Source organism: Mesocricetus auratus, unplaced genomic scaffold, assembly GCF_017639785.1.
Source record: "Mesocricetus auratus isolate SY011 unplaced genomic scaffold, BCM_Maur_2.0 Super-Scaffold_100014, whole genome shotgun sequence".
NCBI classification, from domain to species: domain Eukaryota; kingdom Metazoa; phylum Chordata; class Mammalia; order Rodentia; family Cricetidae; genus Mesocricetus; species Mesocricetus auratus.
Window position 1 is genome coordinate 987,517 of NW_024429197.1, and position 20,510 is coordinate 1,008,026.

General features: G+C 46.3%; 1 protein-coding gene and 1 long non-coding RNA gene across 4 annotated transcripts in view; one reads left to right on the forward strand and one right to left on the reverse strand.

The window, feature by feature from the left end:
* The window catches only part of Kazn (kazrin, periplakin interacting protein), a 981,286-nt gene that overhangs the window by 553,742 nt on the left and 407,034 nt on the right, over positions 1-20,510 (forward strand). The gene's annotated exons all lie outside the window — the stretch shown is intronic.
* On the reverse strand, positions 5,713-19,543 carry LOC121144151. The gene is made up of 4 exons (XR_005881459.1): positions 19,031-19,543; positions 8,720-8,852; positions 8,086-8,189; positions 5,713-6,780 (listed from the first exon to the last, which is right to left on the reverse strand). It is a non-coding gene; the product is annotated as an uncharacterized LOC121144151 (long non-coding RNA).

A 20,510-nucleotide genomic window follows, 5' to 3' on the forward strand; every position in this document is an offset into this window, starting at 1 on the left:
CTCACAACCTTATTGTTTCTCTCCCAAGCTACCCCTAGGAAGATGCTCAAAGCAAAGCAAAACAAACAAACAAAAAGCTACCCAGCCAGACTTGTGCCTCTTTCTTGGGGGTTATTATCCTTACTAACCTCAAATTTTGTCTGCAGAGGCAGCAAGATGGGTGAAGGAGTGGTCATCAGTTGCTGGTAGAAAGTGATCTTTCTTCTCCCCCTCAAGTAACACCCGGCCTCCCTAAATATCCCTCTCAGTGCAGTGGTTTTATACATTCTCTGCAGACAGATTGCCCAGAATGGACTCTGAGCTTCACCACAGGCCCCCTCAATGACCTTGGGCCAGTTACTCAATGTCTCCGTTTCCCACAATGCTTCATCAGTAAAAGAAGTGTAATTACATAGCTCATCGCACAAGATTGTTGTGATGACCTGTCCAGAGTGTTCAGCATATTGCCTGGTTCTCAGTATATGGTGAGCATATGCCCACTAGCATAGGTAGGTCTGAGTTACAGTAACAAAACAGATAAGAACTCTGTGTCTTAAAAATTGAATTGAAGTAATATTCACTCTTGCTACACAAGTTAGACCAGGGTCTCTGTCCACTGACATCCTAAGGAAACTGTAGTAAAGGAGCTGCCAGCTGTTTGTCATGTCAAAGACAAGGAAAGAGAGAGAATGGTAGGTCACAATGCCCCAGGGCATTCCACAAGAAGTCATGCACATTCCTTATATTCATAGAGGTGGCCCTCTATGTCTGGCTGTCCCATTGCTGTCATTTCCCCAATCACAGATCAGAGATAGTCAATAACAAAAATAGTGTCTACACAGAACATAAACAGATTTTTTCTTACCCTTGTATGTGCACATGTGTGTAAATGTGCATGTGTTTATATGTACTCATAATATGGAAGTCAGAGGATTACCTCAGATCATCTACTTCCTTTTTTGAGACAAAAATGCTCACTGCTGAATTGGTCTCGAACTCACCAAGAATGCTAGAAAAGCTGGCCAGTGAACCCCCGGGGCTTCTCTTGTCTCCATCTTCCCAGCACAGAGAGGCACTGGGATTGCAAATATCTGTCACCCTACCTGGCTTCTTCACGTGAATTCTGGGAACCTAATCCTTGTCCTTGTGCTGTCAAGGCTCAACCCAAGAGCTTTACCAACTAAGCCATCTACTTCAGCCCTCTAGTCAAAGCTACATAATAGAACAACTGTCAATGTTGCATTCAAATTAGCTTTGTGAGAGAAATATCTACAGAAGATCTAAAGGTGTGCAGGTTTGCTTAAGAATGGCCCCTATAGGCTCATATACTTGAATGTTTGGTTCCCAGTTGATGGGTTGTTTAGAAAGGATTAGGAGATGTGGCCTTATTGGAGGAGGTGTGTCACCAGGGGGTACGTTTGAGGTTTCCAAAGCCCTCATCAAGCCCAGTTTTGATCTCTGCCTGCAACTTGTGGTTCCAGCACCATGCCTGCCTTCCTGATGCCACACTCCCCACCAAGGTAATAATGGACTCTGAAACTGTAAGCAAGCCCCTAATTAAATGCTTTCTAAGCTGCCTTGGTCATGGTGTCTCCTCAGAAATACATCAGTAATCAAGACCAAAGGGTGCTGGAGGTTGTGTATAGGCTGTGTGCAAGTCCTGTATCATCTCAGACTAGATGCTTGAGTGTCTGTGGGGCTCCTAGAACCCATCCATCATGGGTACCAAGGGTGAAAGTGTTTCATTGACTATAACAGTTGCCACAATGGACATCTTAGCTTCTCTGAGGTAGTGAAATGGAATCCTACCAGGTACCTAAATGTTGGGAGAACCAGCCAGACATGAGGTTACCCCAATGTTAGGGAAGCTAAGGTAGAAAAAAGGTACATTTCAGATCGCCCTGAGCTGCATAGCGAGACCACGTCATCATGTAAAGACGGCAGTGAGGGACAAGAAACCTTTAGTGAGGGATCATGCTGTGCTGACTGATGGCATGTTGATGGGATTCCTACACAACAAGTAGGAGTGTCAATGACAGTGGCATGAGCCAGGCAGTTACCATGACCAAAGTCACATCTCGGTTCTCCCCGCCGCCACCGCCACCGCTACTGCCCTCACACTCGACCTCATTTGCAGCAAAGCCCCTGTCCCCGCTTCCCACCACAGTTCCAGCCATGCTAACTTTACAATACACGCTGTGGCCAGCCAATGAACTGTGAGTCAGCAAGTGCAACACTTCAGTCTGGGTGTCTGGCAGATGGAAGGAAAACCTTCCAGGGAGAAAATGGAAGTCTGTTTCTCGGCTTTTCTTCCAGAGTGGAGGAAACACCAACAGCGTGGTACTTAAGAAAAATAACCCCCAAGTCCTCAGGCTTGTAGACTAGTCTAATGGGAGGGCCTTTTCTCCCTACATCCTTTATAGGGGCAGTGAGAGGTGATGGAAGCTGGAGAAGAGCCCTTCCCCGATTCTAAATGGCTTCCTAAATGTTCTTTGGTGATTTACGTAGCAAATAACTAAAACACACAAGGAAGCTGGTAACCTCGCCTTTGATCTCTCCCACCAAGAGGACGGGGAGGAAAGGCCTCTTGGAAGACTTTCAGAAGCCACTAAACTGCTTTCTATTGATTTTACACTAAGATACTTTATCACCCTTGTTGCCTTAAAAAGAAATGAAATCTGTGTCAGAGTCTAAATAGACTTTCCTAGAAAAGCCAGCCCCATGCTCCTTGACAAACACTGGAAGGGATGCTCACAGCTCCACCACATCAACTTTGGGGGTACTGTTTTTTTTTAACAGATGTAACTTTCCTGCCATAATGCCCAGTCCTCAAAAGCACTGTGACCCATGTGTTAATTCCTGAGGTTAAACTTCAAGGTGTCTGAAATTCACATTGCAGAGTTCCTTGTCCAGTCTTCTTCCTGCACGCCCCAGAAAACACCACTGGGAGATGTCATCAGTTTGCACATGTCTGTTGGGTGCACAGGGCATAGACCGCCCCCCTCCAAGCTCAAACCCAACTCTGTGGAATCTCAGAACTGTGATCAATGTTAAACTCTCAGGGTCTTCTCCTGCTGTCCCTAAAGGAAGAGTGGGGCTATGCGGGTTCTCTCTTTGGAAGGTCAGCTCTCCTGTTTGAAGAAATTCAATACATAGAAACCCTAGCCTACAAAACTCATAAATCATGGGGATTTTTCATTTCATGGAAGTGTCCTATGTAAAGAAAGAACTGGATTCTAGTCTTGACCTCGTCTGTAACTGGCTACATTTCTGCAAACCACTCAGCAAATCACTCCTAGCCTGAGCATCAGCAGCGGTCAAAGTCGCCTTTCCCTGCTCTTTAAGCAAAGGACAGTCTGTGAGTGGGTTGCGGAAACCAATACAAGTTCCTTTCTAGAATATGCATTTTGGTTTTAAGATTTTTTGAATTTTGATTGATTGTGTGTGTGTGTGTGTGTGTGTGTGTAACTACACATGTGTGGATGCATATGCCCACATACGTGCCTATGGAAGTTAAAAAACAACCTCAAGTGCCATTCCTCAGACATCTTCCACCTTTCATTTGAAAGAGCAACTCTCACTGGCCTCAATCTGTACCAAATAGACTAGGTTAGCAAAAGAACTACCATCCAGGGGTCCACCTTTCTCTACCTCCACGGTGCTACTGGATCCAAGTGTACAGCCCTATGCCCAGCTTTTTACAAGGTTCTGAGCAGCCAAACTCAGGTTCTCATGCTTGAAAGGCAAGTGCTTTACCAACTGAGGCATCTCCTCAATCAGTTAAAATTTGATTTTATAATAATTCATATTTACAAAAAGATCATAATAACTCTGTGGTAGACACCCATTAGACTGAGGGTAGACATAAGAAGGCATGTGGAGCCCTTTCTCCACTCTTACCAAGCCAGGCCATCCCCATATTTGCACACCACCCCAGTCTGGTTTTTTTTGTTTGTTTGTTTTTTTGTTTTGTTTTTGTTTTTGTTTTTTGTTTTGTTTTGGTTTTTTTTTTTTTTTTGGTTTTTCGAGACAGGGTTTCTCTGTATTGTTTTGGAGCCTGTCCTGGAACTCACTCAGTAGACCAGGCTGGTCTCGAACTCACAGTGATCCGCCTGTCTCTGCCTCCCGAGGGCTGGGATTAAAGGCGTGTGCCACCAACGCCCGGCTCACCCCAGTCTTTGGTCACCACACCAGAAGCAACTCCTACCCAGAATTCAGTACTTTGCCCCTCCACACACCTCTTGATCATTTCTCAACATTTGTTCAAAGCCATGAATAATTAACAGTTCTGTTTTGCATATCATGAACCAACAAGTGGGGAAATTCTATGTGTTTCTTTCTGGGATTTGTTTTCACTGTCTCGTTCTCTCTAGTCTAGAGCACACTGTGGCTGGCACATTGACTATAGAGGTCTTTCCTCTCATTGATGTAGTAATCTTGTGTCCTCTTATGGGTGGCAACCAGGGAGACCCTGACTTTCCACTGTTTTACAACGCTGCTCTGAACATTCCCTCCCTACCCCCAGCACACACTTTGGGGGTGAAAGGGAATGGTCTCCAGGGTGCTAGCCAGGGGAGGGATGGCTGAGTGCTAAGATGTTAGCTACCTCTGCCTTTCTGCTCTTGACTCTTCTCCATCATCAACCTCTCATTATGTCTTGGGAAACTTCCACAGTTTTATCCATAACTGGTTTGCATGGGCTTTACTGCACCCTTTAGTGATTTTCTCTTGCTATAATCAATTCAATTAATTTTTGTGTACTGATATTTACTTATTCACTTATTTAGTAGTTATTTTTTGAGACAGTCTCACATAGCCCAGGCTCACATCAATCTTTGTTGCCAACATTGGCCTTCAACCCCAATCTTCCTTCCTCTACCTCCCAAGTGCTGGAATTGTAGGCACGCACCATCATTCCTGGCTTGACCAGTGAAGTTATAGAAGAGCACACACACTGATCTCATTTGTTTGCTCTCATCATTCTTCAGTAGCATCCATGCTGTTCTCTTCGTAGATAATCAGATCATCATGTTGTTTTCAAATCCTGTGGTGTTGGCTGCCTGTCCACCATCTCTCCCTCCCTACTTCTTTCTAATTAGCAGAATTTAGAATTATGGCTAAAAATATTCAATCTTCCAGTCTCCTTGAATCTGGGAGAGGACAATGCATGGGAAACAGTTCAGGAGAGAGGACTGGGGCTGGCATAGGTCTGAGTCTTTAGAGATGAAGACTTTCCCCAAATAAGAAACCAAGCTGTGAGAACAGGGAACTTCTGCCCTTATTTGTGTCTGTAGCTGAGCCATAGGACATCACTGATCAGAGTCAGATTGCAGTCATTTCTCATCTAATGAACATGCCATTTGTCATCTTTTCACTACTGTAACAAAACACCTGAAGCAGACTACTTATCAAGAGGTAGGTATGTGTAGTTCAGTTTGGGGTTGTAGAAGGGCACGTTGAGTAGCTTTGTTTCATTGACATCTGGTATAGGAAACAGATGGCATTGTATTACAGAGGGAGTATTTAGGAGCTAGGAGCTTCATTCCAACCTAGAAAGCAGAGAGTAGGAAAGACTAGGTTTGTTCCTTTTGTAACAACCTTCTCCTCAGAACAGCCAAGACATTACTTGACAAATACTTTCATCCCTCCCAAGATCACACCCCTGATACTCTAAGGACCTCTGAAAGGTTTGAGGACGGGGTTCAAGAGGGAGACTAAGACAGATTACTGGAGACTGAGTAGTTTATTAGAAGAGTTATTAATGACATGACAGACAGACAGACAGACAACAGCATGGTGGGGACTCTGAGGAGAGTTCAGACCCCAGCACAGAGACTGACAGCATGGCCACGGCTCTGAAGAGAGGCCCATGTGACATAAATAGATGGAGGAGGTTTCACAGTATAGGGCTGCCTCCAGGCTCTCTGGTTTACAGACAGGGTCAGGGAAGGGGAGGAGAGCAGGAGTATGATCACCAAGGCCTCTCTTTTGGCACTTTATAGCTGAGTGTCTTGGCACCTGAGAGTCTGTTAGTTAGACATTGATAGACAGTGTCTGTGAGAGAAGTGCCACAGGTGTGGTGGCCTGAGCTGCACCTGGATTCTCACATTCCATACTTACAACTACCCACCGGACCACTCTCAATAGTGTGCCTCTGGGAACCAAGCCTCCAACACATGGGGACTCTTGGGAGACATTAAACCACAGCTACATCATAGTGGTCCCCACACTTAAGAGCACACAAATATTATCTACCAGAAACTCTGGATTTTTGGTTTGTATGCTTGCTTTGGTTTGTTCAATAGAGAAAGGACAAGGTCCTTGCCACTTCCTGAGGTTACAGGTAACTTCCTCCAGGGTTCATAACTCTTTGGGACCATCCACTATGGTTTGAATGTGTCCTCAAGTCTCTTGTTTTGGAAAGTCTGTCTTTACTGAGGTCTGGATGGACTTTCAGCATTCTCTATGAAGGACCAGTCTTTGGAATTCACTTAGTGTTACGTTAGCTTATCTTTGGAGTCATGAACAGGCCTCCAGATAGAGCACCAATAACAAATGAAAGGAACAATCCCACCAAAGTCCAACCTGGAGAGGCAATGACTTCATCTGTCTTACATACAGATCATAAGGGAGGGCTTACTCAGAGGGCTGTGGGGGAAACCCAAAGCAGCTGTATAACCACAGAGTTCCAACCCAGTCATGGGTGCTGACCCCATGGAGGCTGCACCGTAGAGCTCCTCTGTCTTTTCCGGTAATCTCCCTCTGCATACAGACTCCAACACCTCCCAAGATCACCTGTAACTAGAAGAACGGGAAGGAGTCTCAGGTGACAGTCCTATGACCCATTCCTCCTTCTGCTAATGTCAACAGCCCCATAATCATTAATATCAACCTAGCTATCATTGCATTGTTCTGCTCAATTGGTTGCCATGGCTACAGGACAATGAGATAGTCACATTATGCCCAGAAGAAAATGTTGGACAATGATTAAAATGACAGAAAACAGAGTAAGAGCTGAATTTGGGGAGTCGCTTTGGTTTTTATCTCCCTGTTTGGAAGAGGTTTGAGAATGTCTTTAGTTTACAGTAAAAAATCTATGCATCTTTGACTGGACTGGCCAACATCCTCAGCAAGTGTGGCCTTGGGCCTCTTGCCTGGTTTCCTGCTCTTTTTTTTCCTTTTCAGGACTTCTCTCACTCTTTTTCAGGTTTGCCGGCATCTGAGAGAATGCCTGTTATAGCTTGTCCTGCATTTCCAGATGTTGTGTGTTAACTCCCACCCCTCCTCTTACTATTCAAGAGTTAGGGACAACCTGTCTGCATGCACACACTATGGTCTACTCATCAAGTCCATAGCATGGGACCTTCCCCAGCTTCTAAAACCTAAAAGAGGGAACCCCAACCCCTGTTGCCATTGTCTCATTGGCCTGAACACTCTTCAAAACCCTCACCATGTTTGTTGTCTATCTGTGATGATATAACTCAGTTCTAACAAATATCTTACTCTGAAATACAATCCTTGGGTCAAGCAAAATAGTTCAGTGAGTAAAGGTGCTTGCAATCAAACCTAAAAACCTGAGTTTGGTCCCTGGGACCCACATAGTAGGACGCGAGAACCAACTCCAGCACGATGTCATCCTACCCACCCCCTATGTACACTATGTAATATACATGCATGGGCATGCACAAAATCATACATACACACATGAAATAAAATGTAATCTAGAAATATATTTAAAGTACAATCAACTTTAGTGTTCCTCTTGAAAATATTAAATGGAAAATTCCAGAAATAAATTATTTATTATTCCTAAGTTGCACATTGTTCTGAGTAGCATGATAATAGCTCACAGCATTGCACTCCATCCTGCCTGGGAAATCGTCCCTTTGTCTGGTGTGTCCGTGCTGTATGTCCTACCCACCTAGTAATCACTCGGTAATACCCCAAGTGTCAGATGAACTGTGGTCATATCTCAGTGCTTACGTCCAAGTACACTTTATTTCACTAAAGAATGACCCCCACAGGATAGCAGTAGTTATAATTGACATTTTTCTTGGCCAAAGAAAAGTCATAAAGAGCATTTTTATGTGAAAGGTAAAATCTTACCACAGGGACATATGCATGCATAGGACTCAGCACACTCTCTGTGGTACCAGGAATCCATTGTTAGTCTTAGAATGTGTCATCTGTGGGTAGGACGGAGGACACTACTGCAATACAAAAGACGATGAAAGAAGAAAGAACATTCTTCAAGAGTATCTAGAACATTTGACCTAAGGCTTACAGACCCAAAATCCAGGCAGGAAGAAAATTGAGTGGAAGGGTTCCAGGTAGAGGGCTGAGTCAACACACATATTCCAGGGATGGGTGAAAGCTGGCATGCATCTGTAAGCAGAACAGTGGGCTTGCAGTGGAGGGGATGGACTTTTTTTTTTTTGCTTCTTCCCATGGTGTCAAAGCCAGCCCTGGGGTACCACATATTTCTCCCTGGTTTAGACTTGGAAAACTTTTAATTGTTATAATTATTTTTAGGTTATAATTATTTTTAGAATAAGTTAACTAGTATCAGGTAAAGTCTAAACAGCCTGCTCCCCCTACACACACACACACACACACACACACACACACACACACACAAATGCATAACAATTAATAGACAATGAAGTCCTGACTCGATCCAGGGACTAAAAGCAAGGACAGCATTGTTCTTGGGAGCCAGCAGAGCTCTGGGACAGCATACCAGGTTATAGCATTTCTTCTCCATCCTCCAGTCTGTATTCCCCCATGGTCTCATGATGACAACAGAAGGGACAGGTAATTGATGCTCTTCAGTGCTACATTGCTTTATTGGTGGCCTGGATTGTTGGTCCACACTAGAGAGGACATCAGAGAGAAGAGACTTTTGAGTCAAACATAGTGATGGCAGGCGAATATTTACAAAACCACGCGATGAAGTTTAAGGTGATGGGAACATCTTGAGCAAAGAAGGAATGAGACAGGGTGACTGGGTGGAAGACCCAGGGTTGTGGGGTTTCAAATCTGGCTGTTTGGCATGGCTTCTCACTTGCAATCTTCATGGTATAATGGATCTGGGGCTTGAGAGGTGGCTAAACAGTTAAGAGTGCTTATTGCTCTTACAGAGGACCCAAGCTCAGTTCCCAGCACCCACATGGCAGCTCACAACCACCTATAACTCCACTTCCAAGGGATCTGGTCCCCTCTTCTGGCCTTTGCAGGCTCTTGAATGCACATTGTGCAAATAAACTCAGACAGATACACACACATGCAATTGATAAATAAATGTGTACACAAACACATTTTTTAAATAAACAAATAAGCATGGACCTGAGTCCCAGGGTACTGGCACCTGTTGAGACACCCAGGTTCTTATGTCAGGAGGCAATGAATTAGACTAGGGACACATGGCTAAACATAGAAATAGAGACAGTTTATTACAAAAGGGAAAGTATTATCGATGTAAGTGGGCTAGTGTACCCCAAAAGACCTGGGCTACAAGGCACATGAACCTTTATGCAATGTTTACAAAACACTTACCTCCCCCGTGTATGTTTCATGAGCCTTTCTTTTTCTCTTTTTTAAAAAGATTTATTTATTTGTTATGTATGCAGTGCTCTGTCTGCATGTATGCCTGCACGCCAGAAGAGGACACCAGATCTCATTATAGATGGCTGTGAGCCACCATGTGGTTGCTGGGAATTGAACTCAGGACCTCTGGAAGAACAGTCAGTGCTCTTAACCTCTGAGACATATCTCCAGCCCCCCGTGAGCCTTTCTTGAGCATGCTGTGTTTGGCACTTAAAGGTCGGTTAAGGAAGAGTAGAAGGGGGTCCATTACTTCTCTGCCAACTGAATTCTTGTAGGTGTAAGTCTTTAAGGAGGGTAGGATTGGAGACAGAATTTCTCTGTATAACAGTCCCAGCTGTCCTAGAACTCACTCTGTAGATGGCTGTAGGTGTGAGTCTTGATGTAGCTCTCTCCAGTAACTAATCTCCTACCACAGGAGCCCTACCACAGGATGTCTTATCCCTCAGCTCCAGACATCTTTGTCCCTTGGAAGCAATCTCTTCCTGCCTCTCTTCTGCCCCTTAGCAATCAACTGCCAGCCCATCCTCAGGACAGATGGTATCCACCAGGAAGGGACCATGAGGTCCTTCCTTCACATCACCTTTCCTTCCAGGTCAAAGGGACAGTCATCCATCTCTTGGCATCTATTGGTTCTAGAACTCCACCAGCACTAAAATTCAAGATTCTCCATTTCTCTCTACAGCATGGTATGGTGCATGTGTAGAACCTCCACATCATCCCAGGTGACATCCAATACCTACAGCATAAGTGCTAGGAACATGATTGCTCTGCTCTGTTCTTCAGGTGTGCTGACAAGAAAACCATCTCTACCTTTAATACAGATGCAGAGGTTTGATTCCTCCCAAACAGTACTTGGTTGACTCTGCAGATGAGGGCCTCATGATGCATGAGTGTAATTCCCAGAAGGTGATTATCTGATTAGTTCTAAATAGGCTTGGGCCAACATTAGTGTTGTTATTTATCAGTGGTATGTAAAGTGTTTGCAGAGAGAGGCCAGGGATCAAGCCTAGAGTGGCTGGTACTTAACTGGGATGGGACAAGGGAGCTAGGTAAGAGGTAAGAGTCTCTCTCCCCTTCCCTCCCTCCCTTCCTCCACTCCCCCTCCCATCTTCCTTCTTACTTAATCCCTTCTCCCCCTCATGCCTGTCCTTGTGGGGACCCCATTCCCAGGATCAGATGGAAATTCTTCAGCCCTAGGGATGGCTGTTCCTTCCCTCCCAAGTTCTGCCCTAGGCTCTCCAGTACCCCCTCCCTCTACTCCTCATCTTCAAACACAGACCCACTCTCTCCACCCCCTTCCCCATCATTTCTGCTTTGTTCACACTTCTCTGCTCCCCAGAAATATCACTTTATCCAGCAATTGTGCTGGTTGTAAATTGAATTGCAAGTAGATCAGCATAAATCCAAACGCACATTTGCATCAGTTACATCATGCCTAGACAAGCCTGAGGCCCCTGGAGGTCTCAGCTTCTAAGCCCCACTACCCTTTGGCTATGAACTTGAGACCCGCTGCTTAGTCAGTATCCACCAAGCTCACATCTGCAGGGACTCACGCCAACCACAGCTCCCACCCAGGCTTCCTGTTCGGATGGGAGACCACTAGCGACACTGGAAAGGACTCACTGTCCTCTCTTCCTTGCCACCAGGAGCCATTATGGAAGTACGGCTCCCTTTGTAAAGCCTCTTGTGGCTCCCTTGGATGGGAGGAATCAAATTAGACCCCTGAGAGGATTTGGGATGCCTCTATTTATGTAGCTAGGCTCGGCACAAATCTAATATTCTGTAAAGATGCTAAGCTCTGCGCAATTGTGTGCCTCGCGCTGCATCTTGTGCAAAGGCACTCATAAATATCAGCTGGCTGCTTTTTACAAATAACAACAGCACCACCCTGGCAACCACGTAGTGTCATCTGCTCAGAGTGTTTGTCCCTTTCTAGGTCAAGGCCTTCCATGTGTTGATAACACCCTAGGTTGATACATGGGTGAGTTGGCTGGTAGTCAGACAGAGTGAAGCTGACATAGAAGCTTGCCAGCCTGGACCTCATGCTCACATCCAGAGAAGACAGCACAGTCCTTCAGGGCCAATGTTTAACCACAGAGTGGGTAATTACTGACAGAGGTAGGCACAGGTAATAGCCCAGGCCTGAGCCAAAGAATCAAAGCTACCTGGAGCCCAGCTCACCCCTCCCCCACCCCAGGGGCTGGAAAGCAGCCTGTGTTTCTGCTTATTGTCATCAGGGAAAGTTAAGCCATCTCTATTCTTCTCTTTAAATGTCACCAATACATTTGAGTGCCCTTGACCAAGATTTCTAGGACGTGGTTCAAAGCTTAAAGACCTGGATTATTCCTCTGGAGCCCCTTCAATTTAATTTAATTTTTAGAATAGAAATGGCTTAGAATAGACATGGCTGGTTACTTTCAGCCCAAGAAATCTAAGCTCTATGTGTGTGCATGTGTGTGTGTGTGTGTGTGCATGTGTGTGCGCGCGTGTGTGTGTGTGTGCATGTGGGCGCGCGCGCGCGTGTGTGTGTGTGTGTGTGTGTGTGTGTGTGTGTGTGTGTGTGTGTGTGTGTGTGTGTGTGTGTGTACATGAGGAGGCCAGAAGTCTTCCTCGGGTACTCTCCACTTTATCTTTTTGAGACATGGACTCTCTCTGAACCTGAAACACATCACTTCAGCTATACTGGTTTGCCATCAAGCCCCAGGGGTCCTCCTTCCTCCACCTCTCCAGCACTGGAATGGCAGGCTTTCGCCTCTGCTCCTGGCTTTTTCATGCAGGTCCTGAAGATCTAACCTCAGGTTGTGATGCTTGAACAGCCACCACTTTATGACTAAGCTGTCCCCTGTGCACAAGCCTAGCCCCTTCAAGCAGGCAGCACTTCTCCCAGTCCTATGACCACGTTTCCGGGAGCTTGTCTTGAGCAGTTCGTTCCTGTGATAGACAGCCCAGGCCAATAAGGCCCTTCCAACTCATACCAGACCCCAAGAGGAGAGTGTCCCAAGCAAGAGGACCGGGATGGGGGAGGTCACCTGCAGAGGATAGAATAGTTGTGACCTGGGCCCCGTCTCTGCATCCACTGCCTTCCCTTCGCTTCTGCCAGGTGCCTGCTATTTTCCAACCACAAAGGGTACCAGCATAAAGCGGTGACTTGGGGTTGCCAGGGAAACAGCTTCCTGTGTTTGCTGGTGGAAACCTGTCTCTGGTGTGTAGCAGGTGGGGTCTAAGGAGCCAGGGCTGTGTACATTCTTGCAGGGAGATCTGCTCCTATCAGAAAAGCTGCAGGAGAGCCCTGAGAGGACCTTCATGCAAGGTTGGGCATGAGCATCCCGGGGGTTGGAACCAGACTCAGGAAATGAAAAGAACAATATAATAATGAAATCCAAGCAAGAAGAATACCTCTTTACAAACTACTTAAAATGAGGCAGGCAATGGTATAATCCCCTTAAAATGTTTTATCTAATTTAATGCTCTGTCAAGGGCACCTGTCACAGGACTTCCAGACAGGTCCAGGAGTGGAAGTGACTGAATGGTACTGCTCTATGGCAATGGGGCCCATGGGGAAACTGAGGCTCAGTTTTTCCAAGACAAGGTGGAATGTGAATGCATAAATGAAAACCTCCTAATTCCTAAATCTTGATGACAAGTAGGAGAACCACCTTTAGCCCATACAGATAGAGGGCACTGGGTCAGGGAACGCTGGCAGGTTCGTGGCCACCACTTTGTATCCATGGCCCTGGTACTCTCCACAGTGCTTCTGTTTCTTTGATGAGGATACACACTCTCCAAGTGCTCATACCACTGGCCAGGGCCACAAGGCTAGTGAAGGGGCCACTGGTACTCTCATGTCAATGACCTGAAGCTCTGCTCCTGGGTGTGGGGCCCCTATATGCCAGTTGCTAGCCATGATTCATCTGGATGGAGGGCAACACAAAGTCATGCTCCCTGGTTCTCATAAGCTGTGTTGGATGCCACCCCGAGCGAGGGCGTTGTGAAATGCTAACTCCTGGGCCTCACTTCTGGGCTCCAACTGAATTAGCTTAGAGCAGGTCTTAAACACTGGTGTTTGGGGGTTTGTTGTTTATTTGAGACAGGGCCTCACTATGTATCCCTTGTTGATTTGGAACTCACTGTGTAGACCAGGCTGGCCTCAAGCTCACGAAAGCACCAGTTTTGTTTGTTTGTTTGTTTAAAGACATTCTCTGTGAACCTAGTGCACATCCAGGAATGGGGTGACAAGCCCTCAGCCAAGCTTCTGAGAGACAGATGCTGCAAGTGAAAACTTAGGAGCCAGGCTAATTTGGATTGGAAATCCTGACATGCCACACACCCATTCCTCAGAGTCCTTATTCACATCCCTGAGGGTGATGATAGCCAGTCTACTGGACTCTCGTGAAGAACACAGTGTGGGTGGTAGAAATGCCATGTGGCATGCATGCCATTAGCATTCAGTCAAAGCCTCATGGACTAAAGAGATGGCTTAGTGGGTAATGTGCCTGCTGCACAGGCGTGAGGACCTGAGTTTGGGTCTCCAGAACCCACTTTAAAAAGCCGGCAACAGTTGTGGTGGCACAGGCTTTCAATCCCAGCACTCGGGAGGCACAGATAGATGATGCTCTGAGTTTGAGGCCAGTCTGGTCTACAGTGTGAGTTCCAGGACATCCAGGGCAACCATGTCTCAAAAAAACAAAAACAAAGTTTTGATTGTGCACACTCATCGTCCTAGCACGAGGAAGGTGGAAACAGATGGGTTGTTGGGGCTTGGTGGTCACCCATCCCCAGGTCCTGGCAAGAGATCTTGTCTGAGATCCCAAACACTGAAGTAGAAGCCACTGATGAAGACACCTGATGTCAACTTCTGGTTCACAAACACATGTGCACACACACACACACACATGCATGCACTGTGCACCAGTCGTCAGGCTTCAGCTCTGCTGGCCTCTGGCTTTGGCCACACCCACAGAGGAGTAAAGAGCTGTAATCCCCTTGAGGACTTGAACAGTACCCCTGTATCATCCAGGCACACTACCTCATGACAACTCATAGTTGGGGTGTACACCCAGTGGGACATAGCAGCTCCCCTTATAGAAAGAAATATCTCCAAATCCCACTCTGCACATCAGGTCAAAAAGAATATTGACAGGCAGATGTCCCCTGGAATGTCCTTGTCTCCCCAACACCACCATCCTTCCAAACTCACACATTTGATTTGAAGGATCCAGAGGCAATTTGGAGAAAAGCATATTAGAAATATTAATCCAGTACCTTGAGGTGTCTGGAAAGATCAGTACTACAATCTACATTTCCATGAGCAAATGATCCTGTAAAATAAAGATAAAAGCCCAGTTTCTCCTCCAAATTGATTTATCTGGTGGAATTCATCCTGATTGCTGACAGCTACTTCCATCCACATTTATCAAAAATCAGCTCCGAACCCAAACCAAAAACAACATCTTTGAAGACTGGGAAACACCGCTCCCTTTCTCCCATCCTGCTTTAGTGAGAGTCCCCAACTCCTAGGAGTTGTCTTTGTTTAAAGCAAATTCATGTCATAGTGTGGAGGTTTTTTCACCAGAGCTCTAGAGCTCAGTTCCCAACATACTGCCAGGTAATGGACAAGATCGGTCCCACCAAATCTGCACCCCAAAGATGGAGAGTCCTTTCCCCTTAGCAGTGGAATGAGGTCCAGAGCTCCACAGAGCAAGCCTGCACCCTGAGTCACACAAGGTTTCACCCAGTCTCCAGAAACTGAGTGTATGTTGAGGGGTGTATCTTCTGCACCCACACACATTTTTAGTTTGGCATTTTGATACAGAGCCTCAAAATGTAACCAAGGGTAGCTTGGAATTTATAATCCTCCTGCCTCACACTGCCGAGTGCTGGGATTCCAGTGCATACCGTCACACACAGCACAGCATTTCAGGCAGGACTCCATCTATGTGATGTATCAGCCCCACTAATGTACAACAGAATCGTAAAAGAATCAGTGCAGTAATCATGGTTTTTTTTTTTCCATTTGCACATCCCGCGAAAATAAAATTAAAACTACAGTTAAAGACATCACTTCTCTCAGGAGCTCGGGAAACATCCTGTGGTCTTTTCCTTAATCCCATGGGACACACCTGCTCTCTGAACAGTGCTGCGGGAGACAGCTACCTTCAGGGTGCTGGGGAAGTAGAGGGTGCTTTCTGACATTGATTCCTGGAGAGGAGAATGCTAGAGGAAAGAGAGCTGAGACTGTAAGTCCTCAGAAAAGACACCGAAATCCCGGGCCTTTAAGTCACATTTATAAAGCCAGTCAGTGACACAGGCCAGGTGACTCCACTACCAGATACAGACAGATACAGAATTGTGCCAACTTCTGCTGGATGGCCAACACCCAGGCTGTCGAGGGCTGTGTGCATCCAATCCCCTTCTAGATCTGCACTGCTCAGCCAAGCGTGAACAGAATGAGTTGCCATTGGTGTTCACACACACATGGGATGGGGTGGTTAGAAAAGCAGAGGCCACCCTCTCACGCATACAGAGGCCCGGATCAGTTGACTGATCACGTGTGGGGGTCTGGGCTGTGCACATGCATGTGTGTATATGTAGATGCACATGGCTACATAGGCACATTCATGTGCATGCCCGAAGACAGCATTGCACACTTGGATTTTTGAGACAGGGTCTCTTGTTGTTGGTTGTTTTCTACTCTTTACCCTTTACATTTCTTGGGGGGGGCTGCCACCCCCCCAAATAAATACACAGAGGTTTATTCTTTTTTATGAATGCCTGGCCTCAGCTTGGCTTGTTTCTGTCCAGCTTTTCATAACTCAAATTATCCTGTCTATCTTTTACCTCTCGGCCTTTACCTTTCTATATATCTATCTTTACTTCTTATTCCAGAGCTTGCTGTGTAGCTGGGTGGCTGGTCCCTAAAGTTCTCCTCCTTATCCTGCTCCTCAATCTTTCTTCCCAGATTTCTCCTTCTAGTTATTTTCTCTGCCTGTCAGCCCCGCCTATCCTTTCTCCTGCCCAGCTATTGGACATTCAGCTCTTCATTAGACCAATCCGGCAAAGTTTGAGACAGGCTGCCGGGCGGTGGTGGCGCACACCTGTAATCCCAGCACTCGGGAGGCAGAGGCAGGTGGATCTCTGTGAGTTCGAGGCCAGGCTGGACCGACAGCCTCCAAAACAATACAGAGAAACCCTCTCTTGTAAAACCAAAAAAAAAAAAAGTTTGAGACAGGCAAAGTAACACATCTTAATGGAGTTAAACAAATGCAACACAAAAGAACGCAACATGGGCAGTAGTGGTGCACACTTTTAATACCAGCACTCAGGAGGCAGAGGCAGGCAGATCTCTGTGAGTTCGAGGCCAGCCTAGTCTACAAAGTTGTCTCGAAAAATCAAAAATAAGTAAATAAATAAAGATAAAAAGAATGTAACGCATCTTTGCAATGTTAAATAAATGTTTCACAGCATAAACAAATGTAACAAATCAACTAATCTTCCACAACAGTCTCTCACTGGCCTGGAACTTTCCAATTAGTGTAGGTTAGCTGGCAAACAACCTCCAGACATCTGCCTCTCTCTAACTACCCTGATCTGGTATTGCAGAGCACATGGCCTTGCCTAGCTTTTCTTTATGTGATTTCTGGAGACAAGGATCAGGTCCTCATCCTTGCAAGGCAAGTGCTTTGCCAACTGAAAAATCGCCCCAGCCCACTTCTGACTTCGTATGAGGCATCTCATCTACAAAGACTGGAAATGCCATCTTGAAATTAAAATTTAGGTGACCTCTGAGCAGCATTCATATAAAACCAATTACACCTGAGGGCAATTATGCGCATGGCAATTCATGATGTCACACTGGTAGCTGAAGCCAGCTGTGGTAGGAGTATTTATGCTCAGACATTGGTGGATACTGTGAATTAAGACTTTTTGAGACCTAGGGCGGTTGTTAAACATGCACAGCCTATTACTCAGGCATATATGCATAAAATATGATATGTTTAATGTGGGGCTTATGGAAGTATGGGCCTAGAACATTTTAACCTGAACTAATGCAGCCAAGGGAAAATTTGTGTGTTTGTGTGTGTTGTGGGGTGGGTGTGCAGACCAGTGATCAATATTAGATGTCTTAATCATTTCTCTGCCCTAATTTTTGAGAAAGGGCCTCTGTACTGACTAGCTATAATTGTGTGATAACTTGACAGAACTTAGAATCACTTGGGAAGGGAGCCTCAATAAGGAGTGTCTACATTGGGTTGTCCTGTGGGCTTGTCTGTGGGGGATTCTAAGTTAACTGATGTAGGAAGACCCAGCCCACCGCAGGCAGCACCATTCCCTAGGCAAGGGTCCAGTGATGTGTGAGCATAGAGAGGTCAAGCTGAGCACAAAGAAGCAAGCAACTGAGCATGCATTAGTTTCTCTTGGCTCTTGTGGGCATGACAGGGCCAGCTGTCCCAAGTCCCTGTTGTTGTGACTTCCCTGGACTGATGGGCTGTACCTGGAATTGTGAGCTAGAAGAAAGCCTTTCTAAGTTACTTTTTGTCAGGGTATTTCATCACTATGACAGAAAGGAAACTAGGACCTTCTTTTACTGAATCTGGAGCTCCCTGATTTGGCCGCCTAACAGGCTCCAAGCCAGAGCCACACAGGAAGCCTCAAGGCATGCCTCCCAGCAACCCACTTCTTCCCGCCAAGTTTTACCTCCCAAAGGTTCTACCACATCCACAAACAGCACCCCCTCCTGGGGACAAAGTGGTCAAATATCTGAGCCTCTAGGGGACATTTTATTGTACTTCTAAGCAGTAACACTCTGTGTAGCTGATCAATGATTGAATTCCCAGCTCCTGCCCTGGGGCCCGACATTCAGCAGAGAGCCGGTGACTGATTGGCTCCAGGATGGGGAAACCAACAAGAACACTAATAATAGTACTTGACCTTCAGGAGCCCCTTCCATTAGAAGCAAATAAACAGCATTACAAATTTAGCTGGTTCCACGGGAGCTGCCAAAAACCTGATGTCCCAGTGGAAATCATTCTCCCAGGCCCCAGTGCCAGTCTTACCATGACACACTGACCTCAGGAAGGAAGAACTCCTTGCAAGTTCCAAGCTCTACAGTGTGAATCAACATGACCCGTATGTAGCTTGCTTCCTCTTCGCGTGGAGGTGACTGATGGGCCATTCCCACTGACTTCCTGGAGAAAGCCCAGCCGCTCCCCTGGATGGTCCAAGTCTTATCAATACCAATTCCCAACAGGACAAATGCCATTTTGTCACCTTGTTATGCGAGGTACCCCCAAAGATGCCGTGGCAAAATGCAAAGGGGAAATAGACAAAGGGGGCGTAGCGACTCACGTGAGTCAAATGTTGGTATCGGGCACGCCCAACACCACCACCTCTACCCTCACAGGGAGGCAGGTAAGCTGTGTCCTCGATTTTACCACCTGTCACTCACCTGCCACAAGGATCTAGGCAAGGACTGATGTTCATGAAGAGAACCTAGAAAAGCCAGCCACTTGGATAAATCCACCCAGAAATTTGGATATATTTCTGAGTGTCTTCTCGGCAGGGCTTCGTTCAGGGTGTTATTCCTCATAAACTTGGATCCATGGGTGCACTGTCTCTTGGTCAGTATCCAACAGAAAGTCCTGGAGCCTCCACCTGCAGCACTGTAAGGTATGAGGTACATGCAGACAGAGGCTCTAAAGAGAAGTGAGGGACACACAAGAAGCAGCTCTGAAGGAGGAGGCACACACAGGAAGAGGCTCCGAAAGACCACAAGATAGACGCAAGAAGCAGTTCTGAAGGCGTGAGGCTCTCACAGGAAGCGGCTCTGAAGGCATGAGGCTGCCACAGGAAGTGGCTCTGAAGGTGTGAGGCTGCCACAGGAAGTGGCTCTGAAGGCGTGAGGCTCTCACAGGAAGCAGTTCTGAAGGCATGAGGTTCTCACAGGAAGCAGTTCTGAAGGTGTGAGGCACTCACAGGAAGTCACTCTAAAGGTCACAAAACACACAGGAAGCAGCTCTGAAGAATGTGAGGCACTGGCAGGAATCAACTCTAAAAGACATGAGGCTCTCACAGGAAACAGTTCTGAATGGCGTGAGGCAGGCACACAGGATGCAGCCTTGAAGGGCATGTGCTTCCTGACTAGCTCTGACCCATGATCCCATGTGTGCCAGCATCTGTCCTGGAGCATCTAGCCTGGGGCAGGCAGGCTGAGGGTGGCCCCTTTGATGCACAAAGCAGAAGTGTACCAAGTAAGCTCGAGGTGAATGACGGGTTTAGACAAGGCATCCATGAGTTCAGGGGAGCAGAGATCAGGACTCTTCTCATCTGTCCTCTGCTCTTCTCACCTCCTCCCTGCCTCCCAGCCTTCTCAACTAACCCTTAGCCAAAATGGCTGCTCAAGTTACACTGCAATCTTCCAACGCAAGAAATCCCCTCTGTGCCTTTTGTTCTTAAGGGGTTCTGATTGGCTCAAGCCGGTACCGTGGGCCTCATATTTCCAATCAACTGATCATGGTCACCAACTGACTGGAGCCAGTCTTCCTCACATCAGAGGCACGGGAAGGAAATACCGCTGTGTATAGTTATGTGGTAGCCAGTGCATGCTGAGTGAATCAACCTACCAGCTAAAGGGCCATTTCCCCACAAATGGAGAATAAATAACCATGTGGGGATGGATCAGTGACACCCCCACTCCTGGAAGCAGGAGTTCAAGTCTGTCTTTTAGGGCAGCCATGTTCAGTCTCTGGAACAGGCTTTTTCTTTTAAGCCACAAACCAGCTTCCTAAACATGGCATGAAAACTTATTACTAGTTATGAATGCTCAGCCTTATCTTAGCTCTTATTTTAATCTGTTTCTCTTTATTTTTTTTTTACTCAGGACCTTTTACCTTTCTTTTTTTCTGTATATCTTACTTTCCTACTTCTGT